This window comes from Odocoileus virginianus, chromosome 8, assembly GCF_023699985.2.
Source record: "Odocoileus virginianus isolate 20LAN1187 ecotype Illinois chromosome 8, Ovbor_1.2, whole genome shotgun sequence".
In the NCBI taxonomy this organism is placed as follows: Eukaryota; Metazoa; Chordata; class Mammalia; order Artiodactyla; family Cervidae; genus Odocoileus; species Odocoileus virginianus.
In genome coordinates, this window is record NC_069681.1 from 76,379,210 (window position 1) to 76,396,710 (window position 17,501).

The window sequence follows — 17,501 nt, forward strand, 5'->3', positions numbered from 1 at the left end:
TTGTTAAGTACATGACTCAACCCCCAGCCTTTGGGAGCAGAAGTACCATCTAGCAGACATGAGTGTCTAGAGCATTCTGTGGGCATTTGGCAGGGTGTTTACAGAGTCAGTCAGTCCATCAGTTCAATCAGCAGAGTGTCCACCACACATGATCCCCTGAGCAGCAAGGAGTCCCTAGAAATCAGATGGGTGCTTTCCCTGGAGAGCTTGGCCACAGCACAGAGGCCAGGGAGGGAGAAGGTGGGAGGAGGCAGGTGATGTCCTCATGGTTAATCTCCCAGGTTAGTGTTACCTCACCTGCATCACCGCCACCTCCATGCAGCCCAGCCTCCTCCAATAGCACCAGCCTCATTCAGTGTCAACCACTGTCCGGAGTCTTCCACCAGGCCCGTAACTGACAGCAAGGTGGGGAACCGCTGTATGACTAGGCTTTATCCTCACAGGCTTCTGGGGACGTACTCCTCTTTATCTTTAATTTTATTTTGTATTGGAGTATAGCCAATTAACAAACAGTGTTGTGATAGTTTGAAGTGAATAGCAAAGGAACTCAGTCATACAGGTATCCATTCTCCCCTAAACTCCCCTCCCATCCAGATTGCCTCATAACACTGAGCAGAGTTCCTTGTGCTATACAGTCAATCCTTATTCGTTATCCATTTTATTTTACTTCATTTTAGTTTTTAATTTTATTTTTGGCTGTGCTGGATCTTTGTGGTTATGCGCGGGCTTCTTTCTAGTTGTGGGAGTCAGGGCTAGTCTCTCGTGGTGCGTGGGCTTCTCCCTGAGGTGGCTTCTCTTGGTGCAGAGCACGGACCCTAGGGTGTGCAGGCTTCCGTAGCTGTGACATGTGGGCTCAGGGGCTGCGGCTCCCAGGCTCTAGAGCGCAGGCTCAATAGTTGTGGCACACAGAATTAACTGCTCCGTGACATGTGGGATCTTCCTGGATCAGGGATTGAATCCGTGTGTCCTGCATTGGCAGGCAGATTCTTTACATTGAACCACCAGGGAAGCCCCTGGTTATCCATTTTAAATACAGCAGTGTATACATGTCCATCCCAAACTACCTAACTATCCCTTCCTCCCATCCTTCCCCTCGGCAATCGTTAAGCTCATTCTCGACGTCTGTGTGGTACATACTCCTTGTTATCTCCACTTACAGATGAGAAGACCAAGCCTTCGGGACGAACTGTGATTTGCCTAAAGTCAAAGCACTGGTCAGTGGGAAGGCAGGAACATGCCGCCACCGTCTGTCCACTCCTCCACAGTGAAAGGACCAGGCCTTGGAGAAGGGCTTCTGTGTGAGCATAGGAAAGAAGGAAGTAGCAGCTGTTGGCAATGGGCAGACTACTGTGGAATGAGGACTCCTCCCCAGAGGGCAGGCCCGAGTGACGGCGTCAGTGTTACTCGCTGAGACCACCAGGGCCGGGGGTCCTGGAGTGAACAGGGGTAGAGAGGTGGCCAGGAGGAGGCACTTTCCAGGCTGTGCAGGGTGACGTGAGGCCAGGAGAGGCAGACAGGGAGACCACCTCCACAAACACACACCAGGAGGCAAGTGGGTGACTGTGCCTGGAGCTCAGGGCTGGAGACACCGCTGGGCTCCCCAAGAAGCTGTGGGTGCTGACAGAGCAGGGTTGAGGGAAAGGCCAGAGAATCAGTGAGCGGATGGAGAGTTGTGCCTTAGAGACAAACCCTGTGCTGGCTAAGATTCCCCATGCCCCTGATGGGTCAAGTATGTGCTAATTTGGTCTCAAGGTTTATGAGAAATTGTCAGTGAATATTTTAGGGAAAGTGTTTTCAGCACTCACTCTGCACTGTTTGTTGTGCTCCGCTCTGCTCTGCAGGGCACGGGGCTGTGATGGGACCCTGGGATATAACCAAAAATGCGGAGGAGCCTGTGCCCTGAGCATCCATGCTCGGGAGGGCAGAGGGGTCTCTCGGCTCCGCCCCTACTCTGCCTGGATCTCCGCCCCTAATCTGCCTGAAGGAGGGTGCAAAGCATTGTGGGAGCACCAGTGGCAGGGGTCGAGGAGGCCCCTGGAACTCCTGGAAGAAGAAAGGATTTCACACTCAGATCCAAAAGACGGGTAGGATGCAGCCACTCCAAAGGAAACCCTAAGAGAAGAGCTCCTACAACATAGATGGACCATGAGGACATTGTGCTCAGGGAGATAAGCCAGTTATAGAAGGACAAATGCTGTGTAATTTCACTTACACAAGGTTTCTAGAGTGGTCAAACTCACAGAAACTGAAAAAGTGGAATGGTGGTTGCCAGGGGCTGGTGGGGAGGAGAAGGGCGGATTCTTTTTTACTGACTATAGAGTCTCAGTTTTGCAAGATGACAAGTGTTCCAGAGACGGATAGTGGTGATGGTTGCATGACAATGTAAAAGCACTTAATGCCACAGAGCTGTGCACTTAGAGTGGCTAAGATGGTAAATTCTATGTTCTGTGTTGTGTTAGTCGCTCAGTCATGTTCAACTCTGCAACCCCATGGACTGTGGCCCACCAGGCTCCTCTGTCCATAGGATTCTCTGGGCCAGAATACTGGAGTGGGTTGCCATTCCCTTCTTCAGGGTATCTTCCCACCCCAGGGATCGGATCCAGGTCTCCTACATTGGAGGTAGACTTTGTTTACCATCTGAGCCACCAGGGAAGCATATTTTACCCCAAATAAAAATTAGAGAGAGAGAGAAATAAAGGAGGAGCATGAGGCCAGGCCCCAGGCAAGACAGAAAGAGGAGCTTCTGGGAGCTCTGAACTTGGTTGGCACAGAGCTGGGTGAAGGTGACAGTGGCAGGGACCTGGAAATGAAAGGAAGGTGTTTGAGGGGCGGAAGTAGATGGCTTTTCAATGTGTTCAGAGATAAACAGGAGGAAAGACCCGTGATGGAGGGTCAAGTAGAAAGGACCAGTGTTTACATGTCTGTGCAAGTGGACAACATGCTTTGATGAGGGGGCCCACGGTGCTCGACCCAGGGCTTACATGGAAGCAGGGGGCAGCAGTGAGCCCCCAGGTGCCTGAGGAATCTGCACTCACCTGCTTCTTTTCCTCCAGGCTGCCCTTGGAGCAGAGCAAGCCTCCCCGGGGCATGCCGGCGCTGGGGACCCCCAGCATCTACCAGAGCCTCTGGTGCCACCAGGTCCCCTGCCCATCAGCACTCCCAGAGAAGCCGGATTTGTCCATCCTTGGTGCAGGTTGGTTAACTTAGATTTTCTCACACAAGAAAAAGAAGGAAGTGAAGCTGTCCAGAAAGAGTACTGATCACATAGCAGTTTCCTCGTTTGAGTTCTGAAGAAACCAGCCTGCTCTTTTCTTTCCTTGGCAAATTCTTCTTCCCCAGTTAATCAATGAGTCTGACTGAGATTAAGTTTTGCCCGACAGGGGCCAAAAAAGAACAAAACAAGAAATGATTTCAGCCAACATGGGCCTTTTCCCAAAGCAATTAGAGCTTGGATTTAAGCAAACAAATCAGATTTGAGATTTTCCTTCCTCAGGAGCCGTTATTCCAAGGAGTGAAGATTGTCCAGGACAGATGGGTCCTGAAACAGCTCCCCTAGAACCCCGAATATCACAACAGCAGCTGCCCACGGCTGGGCTGAGGACAGCAGGAGAGAGAAGGAAGGTATTGATTAAGAAAAGCTTTGAAAGCCTGCTTTGTGCCAGGCAAACCTTGGTTAAGGTCTTAGATGGATCATCTCACTCACTCCTAATAGCAGTACCAGGAACGGATGCTGTTATTGTCCCATTTTCCCAACAGGGACACTGAGGCTCCAGGAAGCAAAGTGACTTGCCAGTGGTTCACAGTTAAGTAAATGATACAAGGAAATCAGAGCTCAGGCTCCTGACTATCAACAGCAGTGACTCTCAGAGAAGAGAGAATAACATCAGAGGGCCAATGGGTCTCTCCTTTCCAAGCATAGCCCTAGAGCAGTCACTTCAGAGCTGTAAGCCATCTCAACAACAGTAGAAAAAGAATAACAACACAGCTGCTGCCAGTTACAGAGCACTTACTATGCTGATCTCTTCATGGACATCATTTAATCCTCAAAGCCGCCTGGAGAGGGTATGTCCGCACTTTACAGATGAGAAAATCAGTCCTCAGAGAAATTAAATACTTTGCCCAAAATCACACAGCAAAGGGATAAAAGCCCTCAAAATTCAAACCTAAATTTGGCCCCAAACAGTGGATTATTAATCTCTACCTCTGACTCAGAGCCATCATTTTACAAAGACCTTGTGGCAAAGAGAGCCTACAACTGCACAGCTGGGCAGTCTCCTGTCCCCCTCCCCAATCCAGCATGTTCTAGGGCCGACTCACCACCTTGGGTCAGCCCATGACCATATCCTTCTCAGAGGGGCAGGACAGTGCTAGCCAGGCCCATTTCACTGGACCTGGGTTCTACAGGACCAAGGAGAAGCGTCCCCCCAGAGCCTGCACCCCCTTCTAGACCATGCTGCAGATCTCAGGAACTCGAGATCTCACGCCCAAGTGGCCAAGTCCACGTTCAGAGCCTGAGCAGCTTCCCCAGTACCTGTCCATCCACAGAGGAATACACTATCCCAGGTTCTCAAGGTGGCTGAGGGGCAGTGTTTGCTGGGTGCAGACAGATATTGGACATTCTGGCTGGGGGTGCCTGCATATTCATGCTGAGGTCCTCAGGGTGCAGAAAGAAGGAGAGCCAGCCAAGGGCTGGGAGCCAGGGGCCGGCTGTCCCTGCATTGCCATATCCACCGTGGAACTATGAGGACCCCAAGAATTCTATACCCAAACTGGTCTTCCGGGGCTTTACAGAATGGCCAAGGTAGAAAGACTGAATACTCGCCATGTGCTAAATATTTTATTTCACAGTTTGTTAACTTGACACTTAACATTTAAAAACTGCGTCTCCATCTGTACTCTTGTCCTGGATCCCCCAAATACTAGGGGTGAGATTGCCCTGACTTCCTGTTCATTAATCGGACTCCTCTAACCCCACACCTCAAGACCCCAGGGACTTCAATCCTCCTTAACAGACCGCCCTTGCCAAGACTACTGGATCCTCACTGGACACTTCTTAGGAGTTCCGGCCCTGCCTCCACCCCCACCATGACAGACAGTTCACATGTGTTTGAATTGCCAGCTGCTCTGCTACCAAGTTAAACTGCCTACTTTCCCCCATGATCTTTCTGGCCCAACCAGCCAGGAGCCCAGACCTGGGCCCCTCCAGCTGGTGCTAGTGGAGAACCTTCACATCAGTGAGGACTTACCCAAGAGGAAATCCAAGCTAAACAAACTTAGGCAAAAAAAAAAAGTATTGACTCCTAGAACTTCGAGAAAAACTATGACCAGGAATTAAAAAACCCCATCAGGACTGTCCTTCCAGCTCTCACCCCTGCAGTGCTGCCTGTCTTCTCTCTGCAGACCAGTTCCCTCCACATTGCAGGAAACACGGCCACAACAATCTCCAGGCTTAATCTGCAGCCTTAGCTTCACAGAGAGACGGACTTATCTCTCTCAGGTTCCAAGTCCCAGATTCCTAGCAAAGGCACTTGCTGGCAGATCCCTAAGTCTGCACTTACTTCGGCCTAGCCAACTGAAGTCTTGGGCTGGCTCTTCTGGGGCTGCCCCAGTGGTTCAGCAGTTAAGACTTTGAGCTTCCAATGCAGGAGACAAGCGTTCAATCCCTGGTCAGGGAATTAAGATCCCACATGCCACTGGGCAAAAAGAAAAAAAAAAATAGAGCCACAGGGATGAAAAGGCTCTGTGGTCACTGTTACCCAGAAAGAAAAGAAGAGGGCATTGGGTACGAGACAGCCCTCCGCATGTCCCTTAAAGTCTGTGATCAGGTTCCATTGTCTCAGACTATGAGACTGTTTCTGTCTCTCTGCCTACCCCTTCCCTCATCCTGCTTCTCCTTCCTTCCTTCCTGACCTGGGTTTGAATCCTGAGTTTTCTCCTTCACACTGAATCCAGGCTCCAGAGGCACAGAGGGGACCCAGTCCCAGCTCTGGCATCAACTTGCTAATGGGCCAGAGCAAACTATGACTTCATCCTTCTGCCTTAATTTCTTCAACTGTTAAAGAGGGAGTCGGGGAGCAGACAGGTTTCCCCACTCTGTTTCTAGATCTTTGAGCAATCAGCCTAACTTGTCCAGACCTCTTTTTCCACCCTACTTTTCATAAACCTTTAAACTGGATTTCTATTTTAATGGAATATTCATTTTTAATCCTTGATTTTTTGAACCAAAGCATTTAGAGTTCAATCCTCAGGGTCCTAGCCTGCCTGCCTGGTACTGTTTTCAACTGAGAGCTCAGTGTTAACGTTGTTTTGCTGAGGGCTGTGTGGCCTCTGTTAACTAATCCCATGAGGAAATAACGCCATTATACAAAGTCAGCTGTGTTCATAGTGAAAACCATCTTATAAATCAAGCCAAACAGGATTCCAGATACTTCCAGATGCCGCTTCCAATTGGTCTGGCCTTGTTGGAAGAAAACAGGGCAAAGTCATGAAACAAAGGAGTGAACATCTGACTTTTCTCTGTCCTGGCTCCTGAGTGGGGTCTTGCCTCCTCCTTCCCAGATTTGACCCCGAGTTTGTGAGCCTGACGGCCCTGGTGTGAGTGACCTGCTGTCAGTGATGAAGTCTAGTCAGGATCCTGGTTGCTAATCAGTGGTATCACAGGATTAGACTGTCTTCTCTCCTCTTGTCTGGACAACCCAAAGGAGCACTTCTTGGCTAAGCCTTAGGACACAAGTTGTTTGTTTTTTCTACCCCTATTTGGTAGAAAATAGGGGCCTATCCCACAATTGCACTCATCTCACATGCTAGTAAAGTAATGCTCAAAATTCTCCAAGCAAGGCTTCAGCAATATGTGAACCGTAAACTTTCAGGTGTTCAAGCTATTTTTAGAAAAGGTAGAGGAACCAGAGATCAAATTGCCAACATTCGCTGGATCATCGAAAAAGCAAGAGAGTTCCAGAAAAACATCTATTTCTGCTTTATTGACTACGCCAAAGCCTTTGACTGTGTGGAGCACAATAAACTGTGGAAAATTCTGAAAGAGATGGGAATACCAGACACCTGACCCACCTCTTGAGAAACCTATATGCAGGTCAGGAAGCAATAGTTAGAACTGGACATGGACCAACAGACTAGTTCCAAATAGAAAAAGGAGTACATCAAGGCTGTATATTGTCACCCTGCTTATTTAACTTAAATGTAGAGTACACCATGAGAAACACTGGGCTGGAAGAAGCACAAGCTGAAATCAAGATTGCTGGGAGAAATATCAATAACCTCAGGTAGGCAGATGATACCACCCTTATGGCAGAAAGTGAAGAGGAACTAAAAAGCCTCTTGATGAAAGTGAAAGAGGAGAGTGAAAAAGTTGGCTTAAAGCTCAACATTCAGAAAACTAAGATCATGGCATCTGGTCCCATCACTTCATGGGAAATAGATGGGGAAACAGTGGAAGCAGTGTCATACTTTATTTTTTTGGGCTCCAAAATCACTGCAGATGGTGATTGCAGCCGTGAAATTAAGAGATGCTTACTCCTTGGAAGGAAAGTTATGACCAACCTAGACAGCATATTAAAAACCAGAGACATTACTTTGCCAACAAAGGTCCATCTAGTCAAGGCTATGGTTTTTCCAGTGGTCATGTATGGATGTGAGAGTTGGACTGTGAAGAAAGCTGAGCACAGAAGAATTGATGCTTTTGAACTATGGTGTTGGAGAAGACTCTTGAGAGTCCCTTGGACTGCAAAGAGATCCAACCAGTCCCTCCTAAAGGAGATCAGTCCTGGGTGTTCATTGGAAGGCCTGATGCTGATGCTGAAACTCCAATACTTTGGCCACCTCATGCGAAGAGTTGACTCATTGGAAAAGACCCTGATGCTAGGAGGGATTGGGGGCAGGAGGAGAAGGGGACGACAGAGAATGAGATGGCTGGATGGCATCACCGACTCAATGGACATGAGTTTGAGTAAACTCCGGGAGTTAGCGATGGACAGGGAGACCTGGCGTGCTGCAATTCATGGGGTCGTAAAGAGTCGGACAGGACTGAGTGACTGAACTGAACTGAACTGAGGGGCCTATCAGGACTTGCCTGGAGGTCAAGTGATTAGGACTCAGAGCTTCCAGTGCAGGGGCACGGGTTTGATCCCTGGTTGGGAGACTAAAATCCTGCACTGCTGCATGCTGCGGCCAAAAAGAAAGAAAACGGGGCCATCAAGGAGGGACTGTGGTCTTTTCTCCACTCCAGATGCTCAGGGGGAGGCTGACTACAGTTCCTGAAAGCATGGTCAGGTGCCTCTGAGATTCAGGATGGGGCCAGGATCATTCTTCTAGACCCTGGAGACAACTCTGTTTCCTGAATCCTGACTGCTTGGGGGCCCCTTCCTGGGACCATCATCATTTTCCCTCCATCCCTCACACCACCACCACCACCACCCCCGCCCTTGCTCAGCTCAGGTGAAACCTGAGCCCGCCCTCCCCTGGGTTTCAAGAACCCCAAGAGAATATTTTGTAGTTTATCACACCTTCCTGTACCTCCCATCCTGAAACTCACCCATCATCCTCCCTTCCTCCTCCTACCTCCTATTCGTGGATTCTCACGAAGAATGATGCCATCTGTGTGCATCTTGATGACGACCAGAGATGTTACCAGCTTAATTTTCCTAGACAAAACCAAAGCAAGCATACTGCATCTGGGAGATGTCTCTCTGGTGAAGCACAGGCAGAATCTTGCAAGAAAGATACAGGCAATATTTTTTCCTTTCACAGTGGAGCACTGTATGGACTGAATCATGGCCAGCCACAGATAACAAGTTCCAATTCCTGGAAGCTGTGAATGTGACCTTATTGGGAAATAAGTCTTTGCACGTGTGATTAAATTCAGGATCATGGGATGATTTTATTAAGGACTTTTCAGGTGGGTCCCAAAGACAATTGCCAGGGTCCTTATGAGAGGCAAAGGGAGATGACAGGGACACAAAAGGGAAAACGTGAGGGAGAAACAGAGGAAGATGGGAACACAAGCCAAGGAATGCCTGGAGCCACCAGAAGCTGGAGGAGGAAAGGGAAGATTCTGCCCGTGGAGGGAACCCGAGCCTACCAACAACTTGATTTGAGACTTCAGGCTTCCAGATCTGTAGGACAATAAATCTCTGTTGTTTTAAGCCACACAGTTTGTATTTACTGGTTACACCAGCCTCAGGAAATGAATACAGACCCCAAGATTTCTAGAATGGGACATGGTTTTCCTTCTCAAGAATGTGAGAGGGATTTCCCTGGTGGTCCAGTGGCTAAGACTCCATGCTCCCAGTGCAAGGAGCTGGGGTTCAATCCTGGTCAGGGAACCCACATGCCATAACTTAAAAAAAAAAAAAAATCCTGTGTGCTGCAACTAAGACCTGGCACCCCCAAATAAATATTTTTTAATAAAAAAGAAAAAGAATGTGGTATCTGGCCAGCACCTGTTATTATTTCATTTATTCCTTTAGTTAACATTTCACCTATGCATCAGGCTGTGCCCTAAGCTCTGGAGGACATGGATAGTATAAGAAACTCCCTTCCTGTCTTAGGAGCACACAGTGCATTATATTGGGAGAGAGAAATGTAGAGAGATCACTGTTGTCTTTGTTGTTTAGTTGCTCAGTCATGCCTGACTCTTTGTAGCCGGATGGACTGCAGCACGCCAGCTCGGCTCCCTTGTCCTGCACTATCTCCTGGAGTTTGCTCAGATTCCTGTCCACTGAGTCAGGAGCAGACACAAAGGGAGCTCCCCGGGGGGCAGTTAAGGGATGTTGGCAGGAGGTTCGGCCAGGATTCCTGGGGGAAGAGAGGTCTAGGGAGGGGGTAAAGGCGTAGGGCTGTGGGAGGTGGGGCCAGTGGCGGGGGGGGGGGGGGGGGGGGGGGGGGTGTGTGGGTTTCCTCTTCTGGGAGCTGCAGCCCCCTGTTCTGAGAAGTGACGCCCCCTCCACCCCACCCACCGCTTGCAGAGCAGTGGCCGAGCTCTTACAGAGCCCATCCCTGGGCGTATTTGGTCCCCAGGAGTGTCCTCATCACAGTGTTCTCTGGACTCTTTGACACAGGGAGGTGTGTGTCTGCTGGGGGCTTCCTGACCCACCCAGGAAGTAAGACTTCAGCAAGCACAGTCGGGAAGGGCAAGGGGCTTCGTGTTCTGTGTTTTGCAAGCTCTTTAATGATGCACCATCAGACCTGGAGGCCTGCTTAGTGTGGTAAAGGCAACGGCCCCTCCAGAGGATGCAGGGCTGCCGGGCAGAGAGAAATTCCAGGAAGACAAGCACTCCTGGTGAGCGTGACCAGAACACATTAGCTGTGCGCGGGAAGTGTGTAGACCAGTTATGTGCAGGACACACACCTATGTTCCATTAAAACAGTAGCAGTTGTCAAGCAGAGATCTTCTATTCTAGGTTTTAAATAATTAAAAAATTTTTCTTTTATATGGAGAATAGCTGGTTGACAATGTTGTGTGAGTCTCGGGTGTAGAGCACAGTGATTCAGTTATCCATATCCAAGTATCTATTATTTTCCAAATTCTTTTCCCATACAGGTTATTATAGAATACTGAGCAGAGTTCCCTGTGCTATACGATAAGTCCTTGTTGGTCTAGATCTTATTTTTGTGGTGGTTAAGCATTGGGACTGTTTATGCCTGGTCACATATTGCGTCCTAGTGGAAGAAAGTTTATGACCCTATCACTGGATCAACCCAGTGGCTTTTATAAAGATGTAATTTAACAAGTACATTCTACAAATTGTATATGAACCTTTTGGTTGATGAGCCACATTTCATGCTGCTTTTGTCTATTTAAGTGGATACAAGTACTAACAAAAATTATTTGATGAAGAACCATCTGCTAGTTCTTCTAATAAAGCTATCCTTTAGGCAAAATGTTTACATATAGTACTGCTATTTTTGTTGTTGTTTCGTTGCTAAGTCATGTCCAACTCTTTGCAACGCCATGGTCTGTAGCCTGCAAGGCTCCTCTGTCCACTGGATTTCCCAGGCAAGAACACTAGTATGGGTTGCCATTTCCTCCTCCGGGGATCAAACCTGCATCTTCTGCTTGGCAGGCAGATTCTTTACCACTGAGTCACCTATGCTGTTGCTATAAAAGGCCCCAAATTCTGAAACAAACCTGGTTTCATTTTTTAAGAGTGTTGAGCAGATTATGACAACCAAATGAGACATATAATCCTTGATTTTATCTTGAATCTGAAAAAACAGTTGTAAAGGACATTTGGGGGACACGACCTGATAATACTATCGTGTCCACGAGAGGGTCCTCAGACTTGAAATTGGACTTGCCGCTGGGAAGACAAGGTCCCTGTGCTAAGAAGCTTTGTGGTGAAGATGTTGGGGTGAGTCTTGCAGTGACTGGTCCTGTGTTCAGTGCATTAAGCTTTCAACTTTTCTAAATTAAAAGGTGGAGCATTAAAAAAAAAAAAAAGCTACTCTGGGACTGTTGTCATTTGAAGGGAAAAGAAGATTATCAAAGCAACTCTTGCCCAGAAGTTTTTTATGTTAATAGACAATCCACCAATTCTGACAATCACCACATCTTTGGAACTGAGAAGATATTGTCCCCTATTTATGGACTGTCAAGTCGGCGAGATTCCCCAGAGACATCTGTGACCCCCATCTGGCTTTCCGAACGTTCCCTGGCCTGGAAGTGGTTAGCAGAGAGGTGGCCCTGGGCAGTGAAAGCAGATGCTGCATTTCCACTAAACCCAGAGTGAGTGGCTGGTTGGCTCACCGAGCAGGAAGAAAGGCATGAGCTGACTGCCTGTGTCATTTAAAAAGCCACACTTTCCACAGAAAACATGAAAGGGAAGAATTTTTAAAAAAACTGGTGTGTTTGTGTGTGTGCAGTGGTGGGAGGTGAGGAGTAAACAGGATATACACTGATGGTGGAGAAGAAAACTAGCAAGGGCCAGACAGAAGACAGAGCCCTCCGGTCATCGCTATGGTAACCTTCACTGGGTGTCTGCTCTACATCAACATCACCAATTAAAAGACGCTGGCTCCTTGGAAGAAAAGCTATGACCAACCTAGACAGCATATTAAAAAGCAGAGACATTACTTGACCACAAAGGTTCATCTAGTCAAAGCTATGGTTTCTCCAGTAGTCATGTATGGATGTGAGCTGAAAGAAAGCTCAGCACCACAGAATTGATGCTTTTGAGCTGTGGTGTTGGAGAAGACTCTTGAGCGTCTCTTGGACTGCAAGGAGATCAAACCAGTCAATCCTAAAGGAAACCAGTCCTAAATATTCATTGGAAGGACTGATGTTGAAGCTGAAACTCCAATCCTTTGGCCACCTGATGCAAAGAGCTGACTCATTTGAAAAGACCCTGATGCTGGGAAAGATTGAAGGCAGGAGACGAAGGGGACGACAGAGGATGAGATGGTTGGATGACACCACTGACTCAATGGGCATGAGTTTGAGTAAACTCCATGAGTTAGTGATGGACAGGGAGGACTGGCGTGCTGCAGTCCATGGGGTCGCAAACAGTCGGACATAACTGAGTGACTGAACTGAACTGAACATCACCAAACACTTCTCTCCTTTAATCCTCACAACCACTTCATGGAGAGACAAACCCATCTCATATAGGAAACTGCCTGGAGAAAGCCAATGCCAAGGCCGTGCCAAGTGTAACAAGTAGAGCCAGAATGTAAAGCAATGAGTGCTTGATCAAAAAGCCACAAAAGCACTTACTTTACCATCCAGTGTGTGTTTATGTTAGTCGCTGAGTCGTGTCCAACTCTTTGCAACCCCATGGACTGTAGTCCACCAGGCTCCTCTGCCCATGGGATTCTCCAGGCAAGAATACTGGAGTGGGTCGCCATTTCCTTTTCCAGAAGATCTCCCAACCTCAGGATTGAACTCGGGTCTCCCGCATTGTAGAGAGATTTTTTTACCATTTGAACCACTGTTCAGTTCAGTTGTGTCCAACTCTTTGCGACCCCATGAACTGCCAGGCTTCCCTGTCCATCACCAACTTCAAGAGCTTGCTCAAACTCATGTTCATCATGTCAGTGATGCCATCCAACCATCTCATCCTCTGTCGTCCCCTTCTTCTCCCGCCTTCAATCTTTCCCAGCATCAGGGTCTTTTCTAATGACTGGGTTCTTCTCATCAGGTAGCCAAAGTATTGGAGTTTCAGCTTCAGCATCAGTCCTTCCAATGAATATTCAGGACTGATTTCCTTTAGGATTGATTGGTTGGATCTCCTTGCAGCCCATGGGACTTTCAAGAGTCTTCTCCAACACCACACTTCAAAAGCATCAATTCTTCGGCACTCAGCTTTCTTTATAGTCCAACTCTCGCATCCACACATGCTGCTGCTACTGCTGCTTCACTCATGTCCAACTCTGTGCGACCGCATAGACGGCAGCCCACCAGGCTCCTCCATCCATGGGATTTTCCAGGCAAGAGTACTGGAGTGGGTTGCTATTTCCATCTCCAATGCTGAAAGTGAAAAGTGAAAGTGAAGTCACTCAGTCGTGCCCAACTCTAAGTGACCCCATAGACTGCAGCCTTCCAGGCTCCTCCATCCATGGGATTCTCCAGGCAAGAGTACTGGAGTGGGTGCCATTGCCTTCTCCGCATCCACACATGACTACTGGAGAAACCATAACTTTCACTAGATGGACCTTTGTTGATAAAGTAATGTCTCTGATTTTTAATATGCTGTTGTTGTTGTTGTTGTTCATAGCTTTTCTTCCAAGGAGCAAGCGTCTGTTAACTTCATGGCTGCAGTCACCATCTGCAGTGATTTTGGAGCCCTCAAAAATAAAGTTTCCCCATCTATTTGCCATGAAGTGATGGGACTGGATGCCATGATTTTAGTTTTCTGAATGTTGAATTTTAAGCCAACTTTTTCACTCTCCTCTTTCACTTTCATCAAGAGGCTCTTTAGTTCTTCTTCACTTTCTGCCATAAGGGTGGTTATGCATATCTGAGGTTATTGATATTTCTCCCAGCAATCTTAATTCCAGCTTGTGCTTCATCCAGCCTGCTATTTCACATGATGTGCTGTGCACTAAGGAAGCCCAACTGCCTTCTAACTCAGCCGGAGCCAGGACTCAGTACAGAGGGGGTTGTTTCCTGATTCTCTGCACTTTACTTATTTTTAACAATAAAAGACAAAACCACAGTTGTAGGAAATGTCTGGGATGGAGGGTGTGTTTGTACAGAAGTTGTTGGGGTGAAGGGTGGTAAACATCTATAGCCAGTGAGAAAAGGCTAAGTACAGAAACACATAAATGGATAAGCACATCAGTTTATCCTTCGAATACAGCATCAATGATCAGAAAATGAAACTTCTAGTTCTTAGGGCTAAGATGTCAGTTATCACATAGGACGGCTCACAGTCCAGTGGTCCTTCAGTTCATACATTACAGTCATCTGGGAGACTTTCTTGATGCCTCGTTCCCATCTAGACCAATTCAGTCAGAATCTCTGAAGGTGGGTTTATATTTTTATAAGCCCCTGAGAAATTCTGAAACACAGCCAGTGTTGTGAATCACTATTGCTAATACAACGGTCAAAGAAAAGGCAAGCTTGTTTCCTGTTCTTCAAAGGAACAATTGCAATTGTCAAACAAAATCATCAATAAATAATTCCTCGCCTCCTGATGCACTGATATTTTACTTTTTTTTTCTCTAGGAAAGATTCTGAACTTGATCAGGTTTGAAAATGCCAGATTAAGAATATTTATTTGGTAAAGAAAAGCTGTAGTGTTTCATATAAGTACAGGGTTGGAAAACTTGATACAGTCTGGTGAAAACACAGCAAATCCTAACATGATTGACCTTTATGGGTAATTTCAGAGAAAAGATTTGGAGGACTCACATTTAGAGTCTTCGATGAGGATTAAAGTGTGTTTTGACAGTGCTGATCAGCTTCTCGGCCTGGGTAAGTGCATACCATGGTCACTCTACTACCACATACAGAAGAACATGGGCTTTGGGGTCTGTCAGAAGTTCTGATTAACCTTTTAACTTGGTCAGATGATCTTTCACCTCGTTTTTCCACCAATAAAAGACATGAGAGAATTATCATGACCCCTGAGAAAGAGCACAGAGACGGCTCACTAGAATGCATTCAGTAAGCGCCAGTATACTTCCTTCCCTTTGTGTAGGATTTTGAAGTCCAAAGCCACTTTCCCTAGAGCAGAAGTCCTCAAGGGATGGGGTCATTTGTGGTTGTCTCAACAAGGGCTTCCAGTGGGTAGAGGGCAGGGATGCTGTTAGACATGCTTCAGTGTTCAGGGTGGCCCCCACAACAAAGAACTACCCAGCTCATACACACTACTGTGTATAACAAGCAAGCAGAAGACATCATGCAGCATAGGGAATATAGCCAGAATGTTGCAACCTTAAATGGAGTATAAGGCGCGTGTGTGTTCAGTCCTGTCTGACTCTTTGCAACCCCGTGGACTGTAGCCGGCCAGGCTCCTCTGTCCATAGGGTTTTTCAGGCAAGAATGCTGGAGTGGGTTGCCATTTCCTTCTCCAGGGGATCTTCCCTACCCAGGGATCAAATCCACGTCTCCTACATTGGCAGGCAGATTCTTCACTGCATCACCTTGAAAGCCCCAGGGTTAATGAAGTATAATCTATAAACATTTTGAATCACTATGTTGAACACCTGAAATTAATATTGTAAATCAACTATACTTTAAAAATTCAAGTTAAAAAGTCCACGATGAACAAAATATCGCATTTTTACATAAAACCAAGTTGAGTGTTAAATTTTTTTTTTAAATTACCCAGATTAAAATATCAATAGAGCTGAGGCTGAAAGACCTGCCTTAGAGGAATCCACATTAGAGACAGACTCAGTTTATGTTCTCTAGATTTGGATGAGGAAATGGAGATTCAGAGAAGTTACCCTATCTGCCTAAAAGCCACAGTGCTGGAGCCAGTGGGGGTGGGAGCAGCAGTTTGGATTCTTGGATTAGAAAAACCAAATCTTTTCCTACCCCCAAAATGTGCTCTTTCCACTATAATGCCACTAGTTCTTCAGCAGAAAAAGTAAGGGGCCCATGTTATACTACAATTCTGGGAAAGTAAAACCACCAGTGACCAGCAAAGCTAAATTTATCCTCAAGTTTTCGGTTATATTACACATGCTTATATTGTTCAAAGACCACATGCAGACTCAAAAATAATTATGCTCAGTTGCTTCTGCTGTGTCCAACTCTTAGATCCCATGGACTGTAGCCCACTAGGTTCCTCTGTCCATGGGATTCTCCAGGGAAGAATACTGAAGTGGGTTGCCATTTCCTCCTCCAGGGGATCTTCCCAACCCAGGGATCGAACCTGAGTCTCTTATGTCTCCTGCATTGGCAGGCAGGTTCTTTATCACTAGTTGTTTTAGCAAGCATCCAGGGCTAGTAAAAATTAGACCACAACAAAGCCATTACACATAGCAATTGCATAGGGAAACTTCCTCATCATCCTGCCCACTAGCAGAAAACGAATCTCTCCAAACACTAAGACTCAGTGTTCCCCATAAAACTATGACATGACTGTTTTGTGCTATGATTACATAAAGTAAGATATTCCTCCACAGCAAACATAAGCAAAACAGAAGTCTGCATGTAAATTGACCAGTGGTTAACATCGAAAAAAATTTCTCAAAAGCTGCTGATAAAAGTGAGTGGTCGTTGATCACATTAACTGAATGTGAAATTTTTTACTTTCAGAAAGTAACTGTCCACAAGCTATATCATAGAGGGATATATTACATTTCTTTTTGATAAGGAATCAAGGACAATGGAAATCAAGTCAGTTCTGGGGACATTACCCAAGAAAGCAAGTTAATTGTGGCTTTACCAGCGTTCAAGATGAACCAGACTCAACATTCAAAGTTCAACTACTAGAAAAACTAGATGTTTTCAGAAACAGTCCCAAAGTGACAATCTAAAGGAAAATTATAAAATCTACTCCTTTGTTAAATAGAACATTTATCCAAACTGATCTAGGTCCTAGGGATTCTAGGTGATTCCTAGGTATGATATTAACAAGTACTCAAAATAGTCAATGTGACAATGTGTTCTCCCCACAGCCAAAAATGCGGTTCTGAGGTCTGCAAACTGTAGCAAGTTGAGCCTTTTTTTTTTTTTTTTTCTGCTTTGTATTTACAGAAAAGTGACACTATTAAAAATTCCTGACCATTTACATGGGGTAGGTATTTTCTCCATTATCACCAGGTGCTATTTGGGGGATAGGTAGGAAAAAAAAAAAGCTTTTCCATTCATATTTTTAAAAAAAAATGTTTTTATGTGTTTCCTGATTGTACACAGAGCATTGTGTTCACCTCTCAATGGGTGAACACCCATTGAATGTATGTTACCATGCATTAAGAGAACATAAGAAAACCATGAAAACCCATAGATTACATAGAAATGTAAGGTTCCAGGTGGCAAAACTTAAGATATTACAAAGTGGTAAAATGTTTAACTACCTGGCAAACGGCTAAGA